The sequence below is a fragment of the Dromiciops gliroides genome, chromosome 1 (genome assembly GCF_019393635.1).
Source record: "Dromiciops gliroides isolate mDroGli1 chromosome 1, mDroGli1.pri, whole genome shotgun sequence".
Classification (NCBI taxonomy): Eukaryota; Metazoa; Chordata; class Mammalia; order Microbiotheria; family Microbiotheriidae; genus Dromiciops; species Dromiciops gliroides.
This window is the reverse complement of record NC_057861.1, coordinates 441,896,753-441,921,854: the sequence shown is the minus strand read 5'-3', so window position 1 is coordinate 441,921,854 and position 25,102 is coordinate 441,896,753.

Here is a 25,102-nt window from a genome sequence, read left to right as displayed (position 1 = left end):
CTTTTGTGGCTACTCTGCCAGAGCCACTGACCCTTACCTTCCAAATCAGTTTTGAAGAATTGGTCCAGATAAAACCTGCTGATATCTGCTTATTATGGCACTGACAAGACTCCTGTCTCATTTTTTTTCTATTATGTCAAGTTTCTCCTCTGCTCTTGTTAGAGTACAAGCTAATTGAGGGCCATGGCTTGAATGCTTCACCATCTTTGCATCTTTAGCCTTCAATGTTTGTTATGATGCCTTATTGGTAAACCATCTGGGGCTTATTTCACAACCCACATCTAATGTGTTGGAAATGTTATTGGCCTTAGCGGAGCATTCACAAGGGTAAGTATGTTCAAGGGTATGAATGTTGCTAAAGCACCAAGACAGTATGGAGAAGAAGACCTAGGAGATTAGGAAAGTCAATTGGATCACTACACTGGGTGTAACTATAGCCATCATCAGTCCCACCTTCATCCTGCTCTGACCATTGTTCTTTTCATGTGTGATGGAAATCTTCATTCCTTTATGCCACTTTCCCAATCATCTTACCAAATGATTGTTTAAAGGGTAATATTTACTAAGATATCTTTTCCCCAGCATCCATCCAAATTCCTTTTTAGTGCTATACTCATGATACATTAATGACATGATATGGTTCAGGGTATATTAATACCATGTATAATGAAAGGTACCATGGCATAGTGGATAAAAAGGTTGGCCTTGGGGTCAGAGTGAACTAGGTTCAAATCCCAGGTATGGCATATCCTGGATAATGAAGGGTAAAGTCCCTTAACTTCTCAGTGCCCCCAGACCATTCTACAAGGCTGTACACTGCAGAACAGTTGGTGCATATGTAAAGGGAGTTTTCTTACCAGAACCTCCTTATAGGGATGAAATCAAAGGTCCGAAGAATTTCCCCCTCCCTCAGCCCTCTCCACAAACAAACAAAAAAACCCAACAAAACAAAACACCAAAACAGTTGAGGACAGGACAATGCAGAAGAATTATATAACAGTAATGTCTTTCTAACCACTTGATTCTCCACTTGAAACTTGCTGAAGACCTGGAAGACTCTAGTGCTGCGAGATACGTTCAGGCCTAGAAATCAGAAGATCTGGCTCCTAATCCTAGCTCTCTCATTTGCCACTAATATGCTGTGACTTAGATAAATCACTTCACTTCCCTAGGGCTCAGTTTCCTAATTTGTGAAATAAAGACACTGGACCAAAGAATCTCTAGAGTCTAAAACTTCTGACTCTAAAGGTAAAGGAAAAAAAAAAAGATAATGTTATTTTCTTATCACAGTGTATCCCCAAAATGGTTCTAGTGAAGTCTCTCAGAGTTTAACTCACTAGAGTGAGATCAATGTTAACAGTTTTGGGAGTTGGCCCCAGGTTTCTATGGAAGGTGTATATTTTTTTTCCACTTCAGGCAGCTTCAGCTACTTGATTGGGAATGACAGCTGCTCCCAAATTGTAGCTAGGCTATGTTGAGTCACTGTAGGGCATTTTTTTAGAAATGTCTAACAGAATAGAAAGGCTCATTCAGTTCCAGTTCATCAAGTTCCTAACATGCAATTAAACATCTGTAATTAAATCTCCATTTACTCAGTGGACCAGAACAGCTCATTCAAATTCAGTCTTCAGGGTAAATAAATAATAAGCTTTTTAGAAAACTGCATTCATTAATGCTGATAATAAGGAATTTAACAAAAACAATAAAAAATAAATGTGTTTAAGAGATCTGATGGCATTTAAGGTCTAGACAGGCTTAACTGGACTCAAATTAATAAGCACCTGCAAAAATAAAATAAACACACGAAAGAATTAATGTGCATTTGTTTCAGCTCTGGGAGAGAGTAGCGATTCATGTGGGCAAGAAAGAGAGTGGAGAATGAAACACCTGTGGGTATTTAAAATGCTAAAACAAACCCTTAAAACGGTTTGTCATTTACCGACAGTTTCTAGGGGCATGGGGAAGGGGGAGATTTATAGTATCATAAAAGTAAGAATGCTGCACAGGAACTGGTCCTGTGCCACTGTATCACTTTCCTTCTTTGATAGACACTTGATTACACAAGATAGGGCTCTAATGAGAGACTTCATGTGGTAAAAGACTCCTCCCTAAGGGCATTGAATTCAAAGTCAGAGGACCTGGGTTTGAATTCTGACTGTGCCTTTTATAAGCTCTCTCTCTCTCTCTCTCTTTCTCTCTCTCTCTCTCTCTCTCTCTCCTTCCTCTTTCCTTCTTTTGTTTCTCTCTTTCTCCCTTCCTTCCTCCCTCCCTCTTTCTTTTTTCCTTCTTTCTATCTTCCTACCTTTTTCATTTCCTTCCTTCCTCCCTCCCTCCCTTCCTTCCTTCCCTCTCTCCCTCCTTCTCTCCCTCCCTTCTTTCCTTCCTTCCTTCCTTCCTTCCTTCCTTCCTTCCTTCCTTCCTTCCTTCCTTCCTTCCTTCCTTCCTTCCTTCCTTCCTTCCTTCCTTCCTTCCTTCCTTCCTTCCTTCCTTCCTTCCTTCTTCCCTTCTTTTTTTCTTTCTTTCTGTTTGTCTCTGTCTGTATGTCTCTTTGTCTCTCTGTCTCTATCTCTCTCTCTCACACACACACACACACACACACACACACACACACACACACACACACACACACAGAGTGTGGCCATGGCAAGTTGCTTAACCTTTCTGGGCCTCAGTTCTTCCCCAGTCAAATGAAGAGATTGGACCAGAAGGCTTCTGTGGTCTCTTCCAACTCTAAAGATGAAAAACAGTTTAAAAAAAAAAAGACACTTTCTCCGAGGCACAAAGTAAGTTAGCTGATATGAGTTAATAGTAAAGACTCACATGAAAGGTTTATGAAGCATTGAGCTTATGACCACCTTGTAAAGTAGGTGGTATAAAAATTATTACCCCCATTTTATGGATGAAGAAAAGGGGGTTCTGTAAGACTAAGCAACTTACTTAAGGGTATGTAGCTAGGAAATACAGTATGTGAGATGGGATTCAAACTCAGGTTTCCTAACTGTAAACCCAGCCCTTCAGTCATTGCACCCTTTTACCTCCAAATATCCTTATTTGTTCTTTCTACCTCATCCTGTTGCCTAATAACATATGAACAGTTCAAAAATAATGCATTCTAAAATGTTTGCCCAATTATTGAGGGGAGTATTGTTGTTCTCCTCTGATCACACTGAATTCAGAGAATGTGTGATTTCCATTGTGTATGTTATAGAATCATAGATTTAGAGTGGGTTTCAACGTGTTTTGTGTCATAGGCCCCTTTGACATTCTAGCAAAACATATGGACTCCCTTCCCAGAGTAATGATTTCAAATATACAAAATAAAATAAAAGGAAAATCAATTATATTGACATAAAATTATCAAAATATACTTTTCTCCAAGACCAGTTCTTGAATCTTCAGATTTTCTATTTCTATCCTAGCATTCTCCTTACCCTGGAGAGACCTTCACCCCTTGGATCCCCTCCTCCATTTGATGAGTTCCTGCACAAAATCACTTTTGGAGGGCTTGTCCAGGCCACCCTTGCTCACTTCTCTCCTGGCTCCAATCTTGCCTTTTTGGATTTTTCCACCTTCCTCTCATATGAGAAACTCTTCAACTTCTAGCTCCCTTGTATGTGTTGTCTTCCCTCATTAGAAGGTAAGCAAGGAAAGACTATTTTCTTTTCTTTTTTCATTTTTCTTTTCTCTTTTGCTTTTATTTGTTTTCCCAGCCCTTAGCACAGTGTTTGGTACATAGTAAACACTCAATAAATGCTTTATCTATCTAAACAGCAAGCTAGCTGGCTATCAAAAAAAAATTTTTTTAAGTTCATGGACCCCAGGTTAAGAACCTTTACTTTAGAGATCCTCTAGTTCAGTTCACTCATTTTACCTAAGAGGAAATTGAGGTATTAAATGATTTGACTAAGTAAGGTAACATAGACACTAAATGGTAGAGCAAAGATTTGAACCCAAGACATTCCTCAGCCACAAAATCTCTAGTCTTCAGTAGCTCAAATAGGACTGAAAGTACACCAGGCAGTCTAATCGCAAGTTTCTGAGCATCTAGTTAGGCTAGAGAAGCAACATAATAATTGCAGAGAGTTTTATATATGGGGAGGTTAGAACTAAAACACATACAGACACCAAAAAAAAAAAAAAGCAAAAAAAACCAATCTTCTCCTGCAGTAAACAAAGGAAGTCATGGAGATTAGTTCCACACCCTTGGACTTGCACCACAAGTTTATCATTAAAACCACAAGTCAACTGGCTGACTAAGTGTTCTTTCTAGAACAGCAGTAATCCTCCATAGAGTTAACTCCAAATTTTTGAGATAACAATGAACTTTCTGCTTCTGGGCCCACACCTTGTCATGACTTCAGAAACCTCTTGGTACTGTCTCTGGGGTGAAACAAAATGCCTAGGAAAGGATTAGTTACTCATTGAACATAGCCAGCCACCCAAGCAGAATCCAGCCTTCTATTGGGCAATCATTGGCTAACCTGATAAAGTGCCTAGGAGGTATAACCATAAAGGGAATTCTTTTCCTGAGAAGCCTGAGCTGTGAGCTGGGGTTTGATAGTTGATTCATTCAGTATCATAATAGGGCCTTGTAAGAATGATCATTCACAATCATAATAATCTCTTACAAGAGCTATAATAACAATAATAATATATAATAATGATACGTCTGGCCCCCACAATAATTGCAAGCCATCTTCTCCTAAGATGGAACAATAGAAATCAGAGGTAAGGACTGAAGTGTTTGAATAATTCATGAACTAATGCATAGTACTTGTATCTTCCATTTCTATAAAAAAAAGACTAAAGTAGTACATTAGTAATGCAAATTACATTTTTTTTAAAAAGATTGTATTTTGGTTTATAGATTCCCTCAGCCCTTCAGCACAAGTGGTATTTTTTTTTTCTTTGTATCCAGATCTGTGATTGCATTTTTATGGGAATCTCCCTGGGTCAAAACTCCCTCCACTCATGCAGATTAGGGACTGCTTTGTGTTTTATAGTCTTGAGAGTTGCCTGGGGTATTGAGAGATCAAGTGACTTGCCCCAGGTCACACAGCCTGTATGTGTTGGAGGCAGGACTTACACCTGGGTCTTCCTGACTTCAAGACTGGCACCCTCTTTACTATGCTAGGGTGCTTCTCTCTGTGTTACTCACAATAAAACACTAATTTTTGCCTCTTCACAACTTTTAAGACTCATTCAGCTTGAGCTAGCCAACTATTTAGGTCATCGACTATTTGAAAAGTATCTAGGGTCGATTTTGTTTTGTGGTTATCTTCTCAAACATTGCCTACATCTGGGAGACTATGATTCATTGAAAAGAACACTTGATTTGGAGTCCAAAGACTCCAATTTAAATCTCAGTCCTTGAAATTATCACCTGTGTGACACTGGGCAAGTCACTCCTTGGGGGAAAGTTTGCTTATCTGTCAAAATAAGTTTTCCATTAAAGTTAGTTAGACAGTAAAGTCCCTTCCAGGTCTAAATCTGGCATCTAATGATTATTATTAGCATCAGTGCTTATAGTATCTTCACAACCTCTCTAAGAGAGAGAAATTCAATTTCTAAGGTGAAACAAAGAAGAGAAAGGATTTTCTGGGTTTTTTTGTTTGTTTGTTGTTGTTTTTTTGGTCTTTTTGCAGGGCAATGAGGGTTAAGTGACTTGCTCAGGGTCACACAGCTAGTAAGTGTCAAGTGTCTGAGGCCAGATTTGAATTCAGGTCCTCCTGAATCCAGGACCAGTGCTTTATCCACTGCACCACCTAGCTGCCCCTGAGAAAGGATTTTCTGAACCAACATCCCTGTATCATTGAGCATTCTCCATTCCATTTTGGGGTTTTGTTTTTTGTTTTGTTTTGTTTTTTGTGGGGCAATGAGGGTTAAGTGACTTGCCCAGAGTCACACAGTTAGTAAGTGTCAAGTTTCTGAGGCTGGATTTGAACTCAGGTCCTCCTGAATCCAGGGCCGGTGCTTTATCCACTATGCCACCTAGCTGCCCCTCCATTCCATTTTAAGAAAGAAAATGTGTGCCATTGTCCTTTCAGGGAATCTGCTTAATTTCTGTAATAGTCAATAGTGACTATTCCCTAAATGATCACCTGTGGATGCCAGGGTTCTGAAGAAGACAGGCATCCAGATTATTTACAGCTAGCAGTCAGCCTCCATCACTGGAAGTTACTGCAACACAATCACCAAAATCCTATCCTCATATTTTCTGATTTTCCTCAGAAGTTGGTTTCACATCAGAGTTCCAGTACTACTTATTTCTGTAAGTTTTATTTTGCCTAAAAATATATTCTTCCCATTCAATAGAAACCGGCAGCATTGGCTACTAAAGAATTCAGTTCAGGAAAATCTGGGCTCCACCAAGATGTAAATCATGAGACAGCAAACAAATGTGAAGCATTCATGGAAATCAGGACCTCTGTGTCCTACTGGGTTCCATCTTCCCCAGATTTTCTCCAAAACGGAAGACATTCCCACCGTTAAGACCCCAATTCTATAGCATTTGATGATTTAAAAGCTTATACATCAGGGGCAGCTAGGTGGCGCAGTGGATAAAGCACCAACCTTGGATTCAGGAGTACCCAGGTTCAAATCTGGCCTCAGACACTTGACACTTACTAGCTGTGTGACCCTGGGCAAGTCACTTAACCCCCAGTGCCCAGCAAAAAAACCCCAAAAAAACAAAACAAAACAAAACAAAAAAAGCTTACACATACTCACATACTTCATTCCTACAACAACCTCTGAAGCAATTACTCTAGCTATTATTAGCTACCTTTTACAAATAAGGAAAATCAGGTTCATGGAGGCTTGATGAGTTGCTTGAATATAGTTAGATGTATAGTATATATACCATAAGAGCTCCTGACTCCAGGTCCAAATTTTGTTCTACCACATATTCCGCCTATATTTCTTTGGGCAAAGGCATTGTCTCCAGAAGCCCCGTGCTAAAATAAGAAAAGGTATTGCATGAGAATTAATAACATTAATTTATCAGAGTAGACAGGTGACACCTGGTTGAAAACAGAACCTATAGAAAATAGGACATGAAGCAGAAAACCTGTGATAGGAGAGTAAGGGTCTAGAAAGAAACATGCATGACACTGGATAGTGTGCTGAGGGTAATCAATCTATAAGCATTTAAATGCCTACTGTGCTACAGGATCAAGCACTGTGTTTAAAAAATTGTTACACACATATATACATCACACATGTATACATTTGCACACATACATATACACCTATACATATACACATGTGTGTATGAGTATATATGCACACATATACAAATACATGTGTAAATATATATGTATGTGTATTGTGGATGTCGATGTGGAGAGATAGAGACACAGACACAGACACAGACATAGACACAGACACAGATACAGACACAGAGTCAGAGATGCAGAGATACAGAGAGAGAGGATTGGTGCAAGGTAATCTCAGAGGAGAGACTGCATTAGCAGCTGGGGAAGGGGGAAGGATGGAGAGTAGAATTTGATCAGAGACTTGAAGGAAGCCAGGGAAACCAGAAGTCTGCCTATCTCAAACTAACTGAGGGACGTGTCTGTGTGTGTGTGTGTGTGTGTGTGTGTATGTGTGTGTGGGTGGTGAAGGGAATGGAAAGGGCAGCAGGAGGCTTTTATTCACTGGTAGGACTTTTATGTTTTAAAATTTTCTAGTCAGATAACAATGAATTTGCCTCTTCCTTGAAAGAAAAAAAAAATCTAGGTTAGCCTGCCCTCTAGTGTAGATTTCTCTTTCCCAGTCTAAGCTGAAGAGAGGCTGCTGGGTGGGGGTGGATGTGTGCCTGCACCAGCAATCATGCAAGACTATAGGGACGGCAGGCTGCCACTGTCACCATAACGAACTTTTAACAGTCCTTTCAGGGAGAACTGCATACTTCCCTCTACATTAGATTATTGTTTCTAGCCAAATCAGGAAAAGAAATATGCATGAGCCCTGTACCCCTGGCCATCTGCCTCTTTGGTCCAGCCTTAGACTAGCCTGTTCAATTCACTTCCATGTCAAGTTAACAAGCCATGCAGCAGAAAAGAGGGAGTGTGCATTTCAAGAAAAGGGCTTAGAACCCAGAGATGGCTTTCTACAGTGAGATCATTCTGGTAATATTTGGACCAGAGAAGTCATTGGTACAGAATAGTTTAAAGGAATGCTTGTCTTCAAGGCATTCAGATTTGCTTATAAAATGAAGGATTGTTGCTGGGGCCAGTCGCCCCTCTGTATGAATAAAAGTGTGGGGGGGGGAGCTTTTACAGTAATTGAGGCCAATTTATGGGATGTCAGGAACCATCTTAACAGAAGGGCTTACACTAAGGTTTTGTCAGACTGTTTCATCTCTTCTCCAACCTCATTGCAGTCAGAAACTAAGACAATTTCAAAGATGGTACTAGAGAAAGTCCACATTTTGTTATCAGTCCAACATATCACTACCCAACTCATACCCCTCTTTTCAAGAGAAACAAATTATTGGAAGAGCTAAACATTGATGATAGATAGGTAGATAAATAGATCCATAGATGATTGATTGATCATGCATGCATGCATGCATGCACATACATACATACATATGTATGTATATATGTATATTGTGTGTGTGTATATATATGTATATATATATATATGTGTGTGTGTGTATATATATATATATATATATATATATATATATATATATATATATATATATAAAGTTCTGGTAGCTTTGAGGTTTTTTTCTGTTAGAAACCTTTTTTCAAAGCAAAATAACCCTGGTTCCAAAAAAGGAACACTCTTTTAACTCCTTCCAATTAAGGCTCCTCTCCAGATTTTTAGCTAGAACACTTAAAGTTACCCCCAAATGGCCCCAATGTAGCCTTGCAATTCATGCTGGCATATTGCTCAGATATTTGGCAAAATAATGACAATCCTCTTCTTTCTCCAGGCAGCTAAACATTATATTTCACCAAACTGTGTGTGTGTGTGTGTGTGTGTGTGTGTGTGTGTGTGTGTGTGTGTGTGTGTAACCAGGGGTTCAATTTTCTAGTTTTCAGCTTTGAGAGAGTCCAAATTTTCTTCATGGGAAGAGGTACACAAAGGGAGAGAAAGACTCTGGGAAGTAGCTAACATGTAGAGGAGCTGGTTCCTCAATAATGTCCCTGTCCTCAGCTTACTAGCCAAGAGACTTCAAGAAATTTTGCCTTAATCAAGATCTAGGACTGACTCACTCTCTCTGTCTCTTTCTGTCTCTCTTTCCCTCTTTCTCCCCTTCTTTCTCAGAATAGAGTAACCAGCCTCATGGTAGCAATATCCTGTTCCCCTCCTGGCAAGATTAGAAATTTCCCCTGGAAAAGGATGGGATGATGGAGACTCTAGAGATTCATGCCACTCTGTGAGCCACATCTAGACAGACCCATGTAGATACACATAACCTATGTGGGCAATACATACTTATATCCTACATGTGTATATATGCATATATACATAGACTTATGTGTGTGTCTATCCTATCTCTCCATTGTATATATGTATATATGTATTATGCATGGATGGATGAATGGGTCTATGTATCTATCTGTGCATCTATGTATCTATGTATGTATTTGGCACTGGTACCAAACTGTATTGTCTCTGCCTCTCCTTTGGATCCACCAGTGTCGCAAAGAGGGAAAACCTGCTGCATGGGCAACAGCTTGTTTTTGTAACAATTGGAATGATGCCACCTGCTGGAGACTTACTGTAGAAAGGTTCCGCCATGAAAGGAAGGTCTTTGAGGGCAAGAACATGCGTCTTTTCTTTGGCGTCAGGAAGTGACTTTTGCTAGTGGGAGGAAGAAGGATGAACCTGGTGCTCTGACTGGGGCTCTTTCCTGAGGACTCTGGTGGAGAAGGGAGCTAGAAATGTACTCTTCCTTTAATAGATAGGAATCTAGGCCTTTCTCTCTCTCTTTACCAAATTCTTATTCTCCTTAATAAATGTTTAAAAGCCTAACTCTTGCTAAAGCTTATAATTTATTGGCGACCACTCATTATATATTTTAGACAGACCAGCTAGAATTTTAGCCCTAAACATTTTCCATATTGATCTGCCCAGGCTAGTGCCCTGGAGAGAACAGTCCAGCTACTCCTCATGGGGTAGATACAACCATGGGATGCGGCAGTTACCGGTTATAAGTCATTCAGGAGCTGCGGCTCCCGTATCGGACTGCACAGCCACACTGTGGCCTGTGGCTCTTCAAGGAGCTGATCCATGGTCGTCTGCGACTGGTGAAGGCCTACTACTACTATCTATCTATCAAGGTATGTGCATGTACTCCCCTTGAAATGTGTTTTTGACCAGATTTTTATAGATTTCATTGGCATAGAGAGTGCTTAGTCAGCTAATCCCTCTACCAAAGCGGAGGGATTTATAACCTTAGACATTTTCCTGGAGGCACTGATAGGTTAAATGATTTGCTCAGGGTCATGCATTAGAGATGGAATAAGAACCTGGGTCTTCTAGATACTGGAGTCAGTTTGTCTATCCACTATGTCTCATAAAATAATAAATAAACTATAATCTTTTTCTCTTCTTTTGCCACATAGTAAGTGGAGCCATAACTAAGATTTCTTTTAACTGAGTCAAATATGGCAAAACACACTCAGGGCAAGCTTAACAAAAGGCTCCCTCAGTTTAATTGGGGCAGGGGGAGGGGGATAAAAAATTGACCCAGTAGTTGGTATTTGCTGGAAGCCACTGTTTGAAAGGACACCACAATGGGGAGCAGGACAGAGCAGGGTAAGAGTCTGAGTAGGACACCATCTGGTAGTTTCCTACTTTAATTATTTTTGTTAAATCCTAAAGCTATTTCTATGTTGATGAAGGATGGCAAAAGCTATCAGTTCCTCCTAAGTTAGGTACCCTAGGGCAAAGCCCTAGTTGCCTTGTCCTAGTTCTGGTTCCAATGATATATGTATGTAATATATAAGAAATAGAGTTGTTAAAGTCTTTGCTAAGCTTCCTCCCCCCCCCCACCTCTGCCCCAGTGATCTTTCTTCTTTCTTATAACTTCTATACCATTCTATCTGAATCTTTACTTTGCACTTAAAGGATAAATTGCATTATACTTATTTCTGTGTTGGTCTTACCTCACTACTAAATTTGAGGCTCCTTGTGAAAAGTGTAATTTTTTAAAAAGTATTTGCAGTTCCAATGTTGAACATGAGACATTATACATAAACAGTCATTGAACAGCGAATTCATGAATCAGAATCTTATTTTCATTTTAGTTGTCAAAGCTAACTGTCTGATTCTTTAAAGTTGCCATAGATAAATGAAGAGGGATTTAAATTTAAACTCTTAGATGTGATTGTGGGAATCTGTGCTTGAACAATGTATTAACATATTGCCAGCTTGTCAAATAGCAAAAAGTTCTACTTAGATTTTAATGTGCCTATCGATAAACACTTGTTAGAAGCAGCTAAGTGGTGCAGCCAATAGAGCACTGACCCTGACATTGGAAGGACCTGAGTTCAAATTTGACCTAAGACACTTACTAGCTGTGTGACCCTGGACAAGTCACTTGACCCCAATTGCCTTAAACATCTAAGGCCATCTCCAGTCATCCTGATGTATATCTTGCCACTGGACCCAAATGGCTCTGGAGGAGATAGTGAGGTTGGTGACTTTGCATAGCCCTGACTCAATTAAATCCAATTCACTGAAAGTCATGACATCACACCAATGTCATGGTCCTCTTCAAGAATGAAAGACAAACAAGAACAAACATTTATTAAGCACCTATTATATGCTAAGCACTATGCTAAGCATTGAAGATACAAAAAAAGGACAAAAGACAGTTCATGCCTTTAGGAGCTTTAAATCTAATGGCAGAGACAACATGTAAACAAAAATATAAAAACAAGCTACATGTGGGATAAATAGGAAATAACTAATGGATGGAAAGAACAAGATTTAAGAAGGGTTGTGAAATGCTTTCTATAAAAGATGGAATTTTAGTAAAAGGAACCTGGAGATGTCAGTAAGCAGAGTTGAGGAGGGAGAGCATTAAAAGGCATGGGGGACAATCAAGAAAAAAAATGCCCAAAGGTAAGAGATGGAACAGCAAGGAGGTCGGTGTCTTTGGATTGAAATGTACATGTTGGTGAGTAAGGTGTAAAAAGAATGATAGGTTTTAAAGTGATCTGGATGCCAAACAGAGCATTTTGTATTTGATTCTAGAAGCAATAGGGAGCCACTGGAGTTTATTGAGTAGGGGAGGAAAATGGTCAAACTTGAACATTAGGAAAATCACTTTGGTGGCTGAAAGGAAGATGGATTGGATCAGGGAAGAAGCTTGAGGCAGTAAGCTGTTGCAAGAGTATAGATGTCAGGCGACGAGGACCTGTAGCACTACAGGAAGAGAGATATGCATGTATATGTGTGTGTATAAAAGTTGTTGCAGAAGTGAAATTTTAGCAATAGACTAGATGTGGGAGGGAGGGGGAGAGATAGGAAAGAATCAAGGATAACTCTTAGATTGTGAGCCTGAGGGACCGGAAGGATGGCACTGCCCTCTACAGTCGTATGAAAGGTAGGAAGGAGGGAGGTTGTAAAGGGAAAGATAATGAGTTCTGTTTTGGACTTGTTTAACTTAAGATGCCTACTGAATATCATGTCTGGAAAGCAGTTGGAACTGCAAGAATAGACATCAGCAGAAGAGTTGGGAGAGGATAGGTTTGAGAATTGTCCATGGGAGATCATGAGGTCACTGAGTAAAGTAGTGTAGGGAGGAAGAAGAGAAAAGGACCCAGGATAGATCTCTGAGGGTCACCTATGATTAGAGGGTATGATCTGGATGAGGCTATAGAAAAAGAGACTAAGAAGGAGTAGTTAAAGAGGTAGGAAGAGAACCAGGAGAGTATGTTGTCCTGAAAACCTAGAGAAAAGAGAATATAGAGAAAGAGAGGGTGATCAATCCTGTCAAAGGCTGCAGAGAGGTCAAGGAGAATGAGGATTGAGAAAAGGCCATTGGATCTGGCAACTAGGAGATCATTGTGTACTTTGGAGAGAGAAGTTTCAGTGGAATGGTAAGTTTGAGAATTGGATGGTAAGGGGTCAAGAAGAGAGCAAGAATAGAGGAAAAGCAGAGGCACAGATTGTAGGCAGCCTTTTGAGGAGTTTGGCTACAAAGCAGAAGAGAAATAAGACCAGAGCAGGGATCAAGTGAGGGTTTCTGCAGAATGGGAATGATAGGCACATGTTTCTTGGCAGCAGGGAGTGAACCAATAGAAAGGACTTTTGATTTCAATGACTATCTTTCAGAATAGAAGTATTAATAAAGAAAATCTCCTTTGCTAACTTTACTTCCCTGGTAAAGATATGGTCATAAGAGATAAAAACATAGTTGGGGCTTATAATTGAAATAAGATGTGAAGCCTCTTAATAGTGGGTCAGGGCAGGAAAAAAACACAGAATCAACAACTTGGATAGGTTCTGGTCCTGCTCTGTTACCAGGATACCCATCTAACCTTGGACAATTCATCTACCCACAATGCATCTTTGTTTCTTCAGCTGCACAATGAGAATGTTAGACTAGATAGAATAGTATTTCATTTGGAGGATAGAGTATGAAGGTAAAAGAAATTCACCACTCTTTCCATGTTGGCAGAGTTGGGCATCAGGCCTCCTTGACACAGAAGGGATTGACTGGACTCACCACTTTAAGGCAGTAAATTCCATCATCTCTCTGAATCTTAAGTTTCTTCATCTATAAAATGGGGACAATAATACTTGTAGTATCTACCTCCTGGGATTGTTATGAGAAAGATACTTTGTGAAACTTAAGGTGCTATTCAAATATGTTTTTTAAACATACAAAACATTTATGTAAGTTATCTATCTGAACTGAGAGGCAGTGTAGTTTGGTTGGTGGTGATCTGGCCCTAAAGCCAGCAAGACTTAGATTCACATGCCACTTCTGATACATACTGGTTATGTGATCCTGGACAAGTCACTCAGACTTTTGTGTTCTCTCTTGGTCTAAGCAACTCTAAGACTGGAAGTCACAGAAAAGGTGCTAACCTTAGCAGGGAGTTCCTTATGCCAGTAAAATTATAGGTTTAATTCCTATCTTCTATCATAATCTCATCTGAAGTTTAATCAAAAATATGGAAAGCAATATATTTGGGCCAAATAAACCATAGAACTCGATTTGCCAATCCAACAAGTGCCATTTGAATAATTTGTTTTCTTTTTTTTTTAATTTCCTAGGCTCATCTACATTTGTTATTGCCATTATTGTATCTTCTAGGTTTTCTTTACTCAACCCATGGTAGGGGAAGGGGAAAAGAGGGAGACTGATTATAATTGAAATGCTGTCAAAATGAAGTTTTGATTGATGTTTTGAATATTTTTTCCATAAGAATGTGACAAGCCCCAAAAGTTCATTCTCTTGCTATCAGCATTTGTATTTATTCCTCCAGTATACTGACAAATGATTTCCAAGTAATTCTTGAAACCTAAAACCTGTTAGAGATTTGAGATGCCAAGATCTACACTTCTCTACGTTTGGTGAAATGCCTTTTTTAAAACAACAAAGGCTGTAAATGGAAATCTGCTTTCTACTACAGTCTTATTCTATTCCAACAGAAAAATGTGAGGCTTCATGACACCTTTGAAGAATTCTCATCTTTTGGGGTTTGTACAACCTTTTTTCTGAGTACTTGTTCCAAAATACCAGATGGTCTCTACATACTGAGAAATGAAACTCTATCTGCTATAAATGTCTATGAACTCCATGGCTTCACATACCCTCTAAATTCCTGCCATTTTATGTAATCAAATGAATAATCTAAGCTCAAGCATTGGCATCCATGAAAAATTGAACATGCCACCAGGACCAGTCATTTGATTTATTTACTTCCTAATGCTGGTGAAGTCATTGGCTGGGTGTGTTATTTAAGATAGCTTCTGGACAATGCTTTTTCCAGAGGAGTTATGCTTATGTCTCTCAATGAGGTCAAATAAGATAAAAAGCAATGGAGGGAAGGGACTATGAGGAGTACAGAAGGTCTTACCCATGAAGAGAAAAGAAAAGGGTGCAACAAAAGAACATTCACAGTGTGTGTGTATATATGTGCGTGTGTTTGTGTGTGCACTTGCATACTCATGTGTGAAAAAATATTTATATCAGCAAATTTTATACTAGCAAAGAACTAAAATCAAAGCAGATGTCCATCAATTGGGAAATCAATAAATAAATTATGGCTCATGACTGTGATGGAATATTGTTGTGCTGTTAAAAAACAAGAAACATGATGAATTCAGAGAATTTTGGAATGACATGTGAAGTGATGCAAAGTGAAATAAGCAGAACCTTGTAAACAACATGTATAACTTCAATCATGTAAATGGAAGAAACAATAACAATAATACAATCAAATTTAAATGTGAAATTATATCAAGCTTAACTTCAGAGAAAAGATATAAGATAGGAGAAGGCATAGGAAGGGAACTATGAATATGGAATATTAAATATAGCATATGTTTTTAATGTTAGCTATTTTTATTAAACTTGCTCCCACCCCTTTTTTTCCTTCTTCATTATAAAGTATGGCTCCCTAGGATAGGGTGGGAAAGGAATACAAGTTGTTTGTCCTTCATTCTTGAAGAGGACCATGACATTGGGCTGATGTCATGACTTGCAGTTAATTGTATTTAAGTGAGGGAGGGCTGTGTAAGCTCACTCTCTTCTCCAGAGCCATCTAAGTCCAGTGGCAAGAAAGATATCAGGACAACTAGAGATGGCTCTGGATGGGTTTTTTAAGGCAATTGGCAGTAATCGACTTGCCAAGGGTTACAAAGATAGTAAATATCTGAGATGAGTTTTGAATTCAGGTCCACTTGACTCCAGAGCCAGTTCTCTATGCACTGTGCCACCTAGCCACCCCCAAGGAATACAAGTAATATATGATAGGAAGCATAAATAATGTAGAAGTAAAATATATCAATAAGCACTTAAAATATAAAATATACTTTTGTCGGATTTTGCCAAGCTCCTTTTTTCATATAAAGAAGGAAAATTCATGGTCACTTCAAGAAGCTTTCAGGTAACTACATTTCTATCAAATAGGCCATGACATTTCTCTTTGGAAGCAATCATCAGTTACATCTTTTTTTTTTAAAGAAATGACAGTATAATATTGTCCTTCTCAAAGTAATATTAGTCAACCAATCAATAAACATTTCTTAAGTGCCTACTATGTGCCAGCCATTAAGTGCTAAGTGCTGGGATATAAAAACAGGCAAAAAATAGACCCTGTTCTTGGGGATTTACAGTTTAATAATTAGTCCACAAATAGGTACCATTGATAGTCACATCCCATGAGAAAGCTGGTACCCAGCATCCGTGTGATATTCAGCCCTTTGTCTATGCTGCCATAACCTATGTTCTAGCATTCCTCAATATTTTGGGTAGCACTGGGATCTGAAGTGAAACATCACACTCCCATAACTTCTTGGGGGAGAGAGGTGATTCTTTCAATTGAGTCATCAGCATCTGAGCCACTGGTTTCCTCAGAAGATTAGAATTTTTAGGATTGTACATTCAACTTGGAGGAAATATAAGATACTATGTAGTCTATGCTATGTAGTGAAGCTATGTAGAACTATTTTACAAATAAAACCCAAAGATGTTGAGACTTGCCCAAGGTCACACGGATAGTAAGTGTCCAAGGTAAGATTTGAACAGAAGTCCTCCAATTTGAAAGCAATTGTCCTTCCATTGTGCTGCCTTTCCATCCCAAACTAACCTCCAATGTAGTGTCATTTCCCCATTGTGGAACACACCCTTGGTATTTTTAGGCCCTTAACTTCTCTGTCTCAAAATCATAACAACTTGAGCATGACTTCATGCACTTAAAGTGAATAGAAATATCAAATACAATCCCTAAACCATTTCTTTTAGTTTCTATATTATCAAAGAATAATACAAAAACAAAAAGGTGCATATGACAAAAAAATGAGTAATACAGAGTAGGCAAATATGGAAGGGGATAGAGTATTGACATCATGGAAATCACAGATGGCATGGTATACAAATTATTTAAAAATGGAATCTGAAATCAAATAAAGTAGTTAAGTGCTGTGTCCTGCCCTTAACATTACTGGCACAGAGAACGTATGTAATAAATTTTTTAAAAACCTTTCTCCTGTCTTGAGCTCTTTAGCTTCCTCTTAACTGAATTGTTTTCTTTTGCTGGTTTTAAGATCCATTAGGGAAAAGGTGAATTAGAAATAGAGGTAAATTGTAGTTATTTTTCTTGTCTGTTATCATCATACCATCTGTCCTAAACAGAGGCCTGTCTAGCCTTATTCTTGCACCTGTTATTGCTTTTAAACAAATCCTAGTTGGAGAGGATTCTGGGAATATGGCACAGTAAGTCAAAAGATTCCAGGTTCTCCGAATTTTCTCCACAACAAAAAGACAGAACTTTGCCTCAAAGTTAACCTTGAGCAGCAGAAATAATTAAAAAGCTGGGGTAAAGCAATAGTACTCCTAAATCAACTTGAGACCACCCCAGGAAAGACTTGACCAGGGAAGAAGGTTTGGATTAATTGAAGTGCAAACACTATTTAACAACAAGCCCTGGGGGGCAACTGGGTCCAGAGGCAGCCTTGGCTTCAGGAACTTTCATCTCATGCACAGTATGTGGATGAGACAATTGAAGAGGGGAAGATTAGAGGACACTCTACTGTCTCGGGATGCCAGGCCCAGCTGTGCTGATCAGACTAAGCCTTAAGATATGTCTGGGGGTAAGAAGGAGAAAGCATATGCCTAGTGAGTGAAGTAGCAAAGGAGTGAGCACACTGCGGACTATGGGCACCTGAAAGAGACCGGAGTTCCTGGTTTCAGTTCCAGAGAAGATGGGAGAACTCAAGTTTGCAGCCGCGCAGAGGGACCACAGGGAGCAAGTGTTTTCAATGACAGTGTGGCTGGCAACCCTAACTGTGATTCAGGGGAGGAGAGGAGTGGCCAAGGTTAGGGTCCTAGACAGAGCTCAGAAAATAACTGTAAGAAAGACCTGAGGGCCATTCCCCACAAATCAGGACTGAAACCTGATTATAATGATAAGCGGCTAAAAATGAAGTAAAACAAAATAAAAATAAGTAAGTAAAGGAGAAAGAACCCAACCAGAGACAGCTATTTTGGGGATAGAAAAGATCTGGGTTAATATTCAGAGTAAGATAATGAAGTTTTAAAAAGCCATTCCTTTTTCAAAACTTTTTTTTTTTTTGGTGAGGCAATCGGGGGTTAAGTGACTTGCCCAGAGTCACACAGCTAGTAAGGGTCAAGTGTCTGAGGTCAGATTTGAACTCAGGACCTCCTGAATCCAGGGCTGGTGCTCTATCCACTGTACCACATAGCTGTCCCTCAAAACTAGTTTTCAAATGATCACAAGTCCAAAAAGAATTTTTGAAAGAACTTAAAAAGAACTCCAAAAATGAAATAAGAGAGAGCAAAGAAAAATTAAGGGGGAAAAGAAAAATCCAAGAAAATCAAGAAAATTATGAAAAGAAAGTCAACCAGCTGGAAAAAGAGGTCCAAAAACTTGAGGAAGAAATTAACTCCTTAAAAACCAGACTTGAACAAGGGGAAGTTAATGACATTATGAGACACCAAGAAATATTAAAACAAAATAAAAAGAATGAAAAAATAGAAGACCATTTGTTAGAAAAACTGATATGGAGAACAAATTGAAAAGAGACAATATAAGAACATTTCCTGGAAAAAAAAATTCTTGATACAATATTACAAAAAATTGTTAAGGAAAATTGCTCTTAAGTTCTAGAACAAGAAAGTAAAGCAAAAATAGAAAAAAAAATCTACTGATCACTGCCTGAAAGAGATCCCAGAAGAAAAACTTATATGAATATCATAGCCAAATTTCAAAGTTCCCAGGTTAAGGAGAAAATAGCACAAGCAACAAGAAAAAAAAATTGAAATACTGTGGAGCTATAATCAGAATCACAAAAGATCTAGCAGCTTCTTCATTAAAACACTCTAGGTCATGGAACATTAAATTTGAAGAGCAAAAGAGATAGGGTTGCAACCAAAAAAAAAACCCCCAAAAAACAAAAAAACAACCTTACCCAGCAAAGTTGAGTATAATCCTGAATTTTTTTAAAAAATGGACATTTAAAAAACTGATATTTGTGACAAAAAGACCAGAACTTAATGGAAAATTTGACATATAAGATCCAGGAGAAATATAAGGTAAACATTAAATACCAATTATAAGAGACTCAATAAGATCAAACTGTTTACTTTTTATATGTGAAAATGTTAACAATATGCTTAAGACTGTCATCATTACCTGGGTAATTTGAAAGAAAAGTTTGAGCTGAGCTGAGTATGATGAGGTGATTCTGAAAAATAAAACAGGATAGGAAGAGGTAAAAAGGAGCAATTATCTCATACAAATGAGATGTAAAAGGAAGAACAGATACAGAAGCAAGTGGGGTATAGAACTGGTAGTGCTAGAACTTTAATTTCATCAGAAATACGTTAAAGAGGAAACAAGATGTATATATATGTATATATATATATATACATATATATGTACATATATATATATAATTAGTCTTCTAAATTTAAAAAGAAATAAAGGGGGGGACAGCTAGGTGGCACAGTGAATAAAGCACTGGCCTTGGATTCAGGAGGACCTGAGTTCAAACCCAACCTCAGACACTAGACACTTACTATCTTTGTGACCCTGGGCAAGTCACTTAACCCTCATTGCCCTGCCCCCCCCCAAAAAAAAGGTGGATGGAAATACACACCTAGTGATTATAACTTAGATTGTGAATAGGATAAATTTACCCATAAAATAGATGCAGATAGCAGAATGGATTAAAATATGAATTCAACAACATGTTAATTAAAAGATTATAAAAATGAGAAATACAGATAGAGTTAAAATGAAGGACTAGAGTAGAATTTGTTATACTTAAGCTGATATAAAAAAGCAGGCATAGCGATCATAATTTCAGACAAAATTAAAGCTAAAATAGATTTAATTAAAAGAGATAAACAAGGAAACTACACTGTGTCACCATTATTATTCAATATTTTCTTAGGCCATTTACAATAACTGAAGACAATATAAAATACCTGAGAGAATACCTGCTAAAACAAAAGCAGGAACTACATGAACAAAATTATAAAACACCCTTTATACAAGTAAAGTCAGATTTAAATAATTAAAGAAATATTCATTGTTCATGTGTAGGCAAAACCAAAATAATAAAAGAAATGACAATTTTGCCTAACCTATGTATTCAATGTCATTCCAATTAAATTACTAAAATTATTTTACTGAGTTATAGAAAATGATAACAAAATTTATTTGGAAGAACAAAAGGTCAAGAATTTCAAAGAAACTAATGGAAAAATGTAAAGGAAAAAGATTCAGCAGTACCAGATCTCAAACTATATTATAAAGGAGTAGCTATCAAAATTATCTGGTACTGCCTAGGAAATAGAAAGGTAGATCAGTGGAACAGAATAGACATAAAATTCAAAATAGTTAAGGATTATAGTAACCTTGTTTTTGACAAATGTAAAGATTTAAATTTGGGAGATAATAATTCATCATGTGGTAAAAATTGGTGGGAAAGCTGGAAAGCAGTCTGGCAAAAAATGGGCATAGACCATGTACCAAGAAAAAGGCCAAAATGGATACATGACCAGATATAAAGGGAGATATGACAAGAAAATTAGAAGAACATGGAACATAATACATGTCAAGCTCATGGATAGGAGAAGATCATATAAAGAAACAAAGGATAGCATTTTGAGGTATAAAATGGATAATTTTGATTATATCAAATTAAAAAGTTCTTGTACAAATAAAACCAATGTAACCAAGATTAGAATGAAAGTGGAAAATTGAGGGAAATTTTTCATAGTCTCTCAGTTGAAGATCTAATTTCTCAAATATATAAAGAACTTTGTCAAATTTATAAGAATATGAATCATGCCTTAACTGATAGTCAATAGAAAAGGACAAGCAATTTTTCAATGAAGAAATCAAAACTATATATAGTCATATGCAAAAAGTGCTCTAACTCATTATTGATTAGAAAAATGCAAATTAAAACAACTCTGAGATATCATCTTACACCTATCAGATTGGCTAAAATGATAGGTGCCCTTCAATTGGGGAATGGCTAAACAAGTTGTAGTATATTATTGTGAAGAAATGCTACTATGCCATAAGAAATGATGAATTGGTTGATATTAGAAAAACATGGAAAGACTTGAACCTATAAAAGAAGATGTTATCCACTTCCAGAAAAAGAACTGACAAATGAAAATACAGAGAAATAGATATATAGAGAAATAGAGATAGAGATAGTGTGGCCTTACATAGATGCATACGTGTATGTGTATATGTATGTATGTATGTATGTATGTATCTATCTATCTATCTATCTATCTATCTATCTATCTATTCATGTTTAATCATAGTCTTTTCTAGGGTGGGGTGGGAAGGAAGGAAGAAAAAAATAAAAAATGCACAGTAGAGAACAAAAGCAAACTTAGGGAAGACGCACAGAAAAGCTGGGTAGCATTGAAAATAATGTTTAGTATTTATTATATGTTTTTTTTAAAACGTATACACAGGGCAGCTAGGTGGCACAGTGGATAGAGCACTGACCCTGGAGTCAGGAGGACCTGAGTTCAAATCCGGCATCAGACACTTAACACTTACTAGCTGTGTGACCTGCGGCAAGTCACTTAATCCCAATTGCCTCACCAAAAAAAAAAAAAAAGTAAATACTCTGAAATGGAAATTTATTTGGGACTATCTTTTTGTTCTGCTGGGTACTGGAAAAAAATTTTCCTCATTTTGTATTTAAGTTTAAAATGAATAAAAATTATTTTTTAAAAAATGTCTTAGTTATGGTTTTCAGCATTTTTCACCAACCTAAACTCACTCTGGGCTATAGATTCTCATTGTCTTAATTTTTCTAATCAATTCTTCTTTGTTCAGAATTAAATCCAGAGGAGCAGTTTTCTTTGTTGCTCCAGCTTCTGAACAATGAAATTACCAGCAAGGTTTAGTGAAGAGTTTATCAGATCCTCTGCTTTGAGGGGCTTGAACTTTCAGCAGATGTGTGAATACTTGAAATCCTTTATCCTTACTATCCCTCATCTAACGTACCTGTCATGATGTAAGAGAAAAACACGACTGAGTATAGAGGATTGATTTGGAGTTGTAGAAGAAAAGTGTATAAGAGAGTGGAAAGACTGTGTGTTGGAGATGAAGTATTGATCCTACCCCACCTCCCAATTCCAATGGGGAATAGTGGCTGGGGTCCTGATGTTTGCCCTTTTCCCCTCCCTACTTCCCTTCATTTAAGACAAACTCATGAATCAGTCCCTTTGTGCAGAATGTTTTCTATGTCATGACACAATTACTGCTCTTTATAATACAAATGTTTAACAAATGGTATAAATTAATTAAATACAAGAAAGAACAGCTTTGAAATGAGGTGAGTGAACCTGAAGGCCAGCAAATTTTTTTCACTAGGCCTCAATGCTTTGGAGGTAAAAGGAGGGTATAAAGAGGTATTGCTTTGGATAGTGTCACTCTCATATTTTAAAAGATATGCATATTTATTATTATTAATAATGCTCCCCTCATTGAGGATCCCTTGAATATTTTTTTTACTAGCTTGCTACTGGCAGTTCTAATTACAGCCATTCAAGACCTACTTACTATTTATGGTTAATTACCTTAGACACACTATTATGCATATCATTAATGTGTTAGATTAAACTTTACTTATGAATAGAGATTAGTACAGTGATATAATATCACTCATATTGCTCATTGTTGTTAGCTCAGAATCTTTAAAAATTAGAGGGAAAAAAATGTGTCCTAGAAACTTGAAATAACCACTTAAAGCAATGATTCCCAAACCTAGAATTTGTCTTGTTTTGTTTTTAGAACCAAGGGTATCTTTTTCATATAATTTTAAATAAGATTTTTAAATTTCTCAAAATGAATTTATTTTTATTCACTTTCATTTATTGATAGAGCACTAGAACTGGAGTTAGGAAGATCTGCATTCAAATCTATCCTTTGACACTTGCTGTGTGACCTTTGACAAGTCACTTAATTTCTGTGTATCTCAGTTTCCTCATCTATAAAATAGGAATAATAATAACACCCAGGGCTGTTGTAAAATTAAAATGAGATATTTACAAAGTGCTTTATAAATAATAATACCCAGCGCTGTTGTAAAATTAAAATGAGATATTTACAAAGTGCTTTATAAATCTTAAAGCACTCTAGAAATTTTAGCTATTATTATAATATAGAGCATTTAAGAAGAGGCATGACTCAAACTCGAATAATTATAAGGTATGAAAATGTCTAAAAGTCTAGGAATCCAAAATTTAAAAGAAAGGTGATATTGATATTAAAAATCATTTGTTGGGGAGACTCCCCACACACAAATGAAACAAAGTAGGGCTTTCCTATAAATTGTATTTAGCTACTTGGAAAATACTTTTATTTCATTGGCAGAAATGCTCATTCATAAGAAAGAAGGAAGTGGGGGGCAGCTAGGTGGTACAGTGGATAAAGCACCAGCCCTGGATTCAGGAGGACCTGAGTTCAAATCTGGACTCAGACACTTTACACTTACTAACTGTGTGACCTTGGGCAAGTCACTTAACCCTCATTTCCCCACAAAACAAAACAAAAAAGAAAGAAGGAAGTCTTTGTTAAGCACCAGTTTTGCATTAAGTACAGTGCTAATATTTCCTCCCTCTGTCCATTTGCAGGGGCTAACTCCCATAATGCAATCCCTCCTCACAGCCATCTCTTAGAATTCCCAGCTCCTTTCAAAGCTCACTTCATGATGTCTAGCACACAGTAGGTGATTAGCAAATGTTTACTGACTATTGGCCACACCACTCCCTCTGGTGCTGATTGCTTCTTTCTTGATCAGGAGTAGGAGACATTATACTCTTTTCTCCCCACAGTTATGTCTGGATTCTCCCTCACCACCATCATTCAGCAGCCTCTTGTTTAAGGTTTATTCCAAAAAAAATACCTTAATTTAGAAAGCCTACTGCATCCTGGGCCAGTTATCTTAACCTTTGTCTTGCCACTTGGACTGTAATGACTCTGGAGGAGAGAGAGGCTGATGCTTCTGCACAGCTTTGCCTCACTTATATCCAATTCATGTGCAAGTCAAAATGTCACGCTCATTATGTCCTTGGTCCTCTTAGAGAACAGAGGACAAACAACAACAACAAGGTTCCTTTCTTGACCCAAGCTTCCTCCTTCAACTTTCAACAAGTTAATTTGGATTTGCCTTGTATCCACTTGTCTGAGAAGCAAGGTGACAAAATGGATAAAGAGCTGATCTACAAGTATGTTAAGAACTGGATTCAAGGTATATTGGCTTTCTAACAGTAGGTGAGTCACTTACCCTCCCAATGCCCCTGGGCAACGGATGCCAATCTGCATTAGTAGAGGAAGTTCTTCACTGTCAGATATTTATACTGATGGTTTTGAAGGTCCAGTCCAAAGTATAAACCAGCTTACTTAGTATGTAATTATATGTGTTTTCTCCCCAATAGAACAAAAATTCCTCAGAGGCAAGGAGTATTTTGTCTTTGTCTTTGTATACAAGTACCTAGCAAAGATACCAGGTCAAAGTAAGTAGTTAGTAAAGGAAAAGAGAATGGGATATGGTAGCAAAGACTTCTGAATATAGAAAACAGGGACCTCAGGGTGCATGGCCTTTGTTTTCTTAGTAAAATATTAGGTAATGTCATCATCTGAGAAAACAAGAGTAGGTGATCATGTGGGGAAAACTTGAGGAGAGAAGTTATGGAACAGACTTTATGAGAAAAGCAATGGAGAATAAATCAGGGAGGAAGAGGACGATTGCCTTGCCACAGGCCTGAAATGATAAGAACTTAAGAGAACTAAAAAAAAAAAAACCAAAACCCTCTAACAAAGGATCATGGCAGTGCCTGTTTTCCACATTTGAGTATTAAGGATGGATTCAATTCACAAAAGAAGGCCAGGAG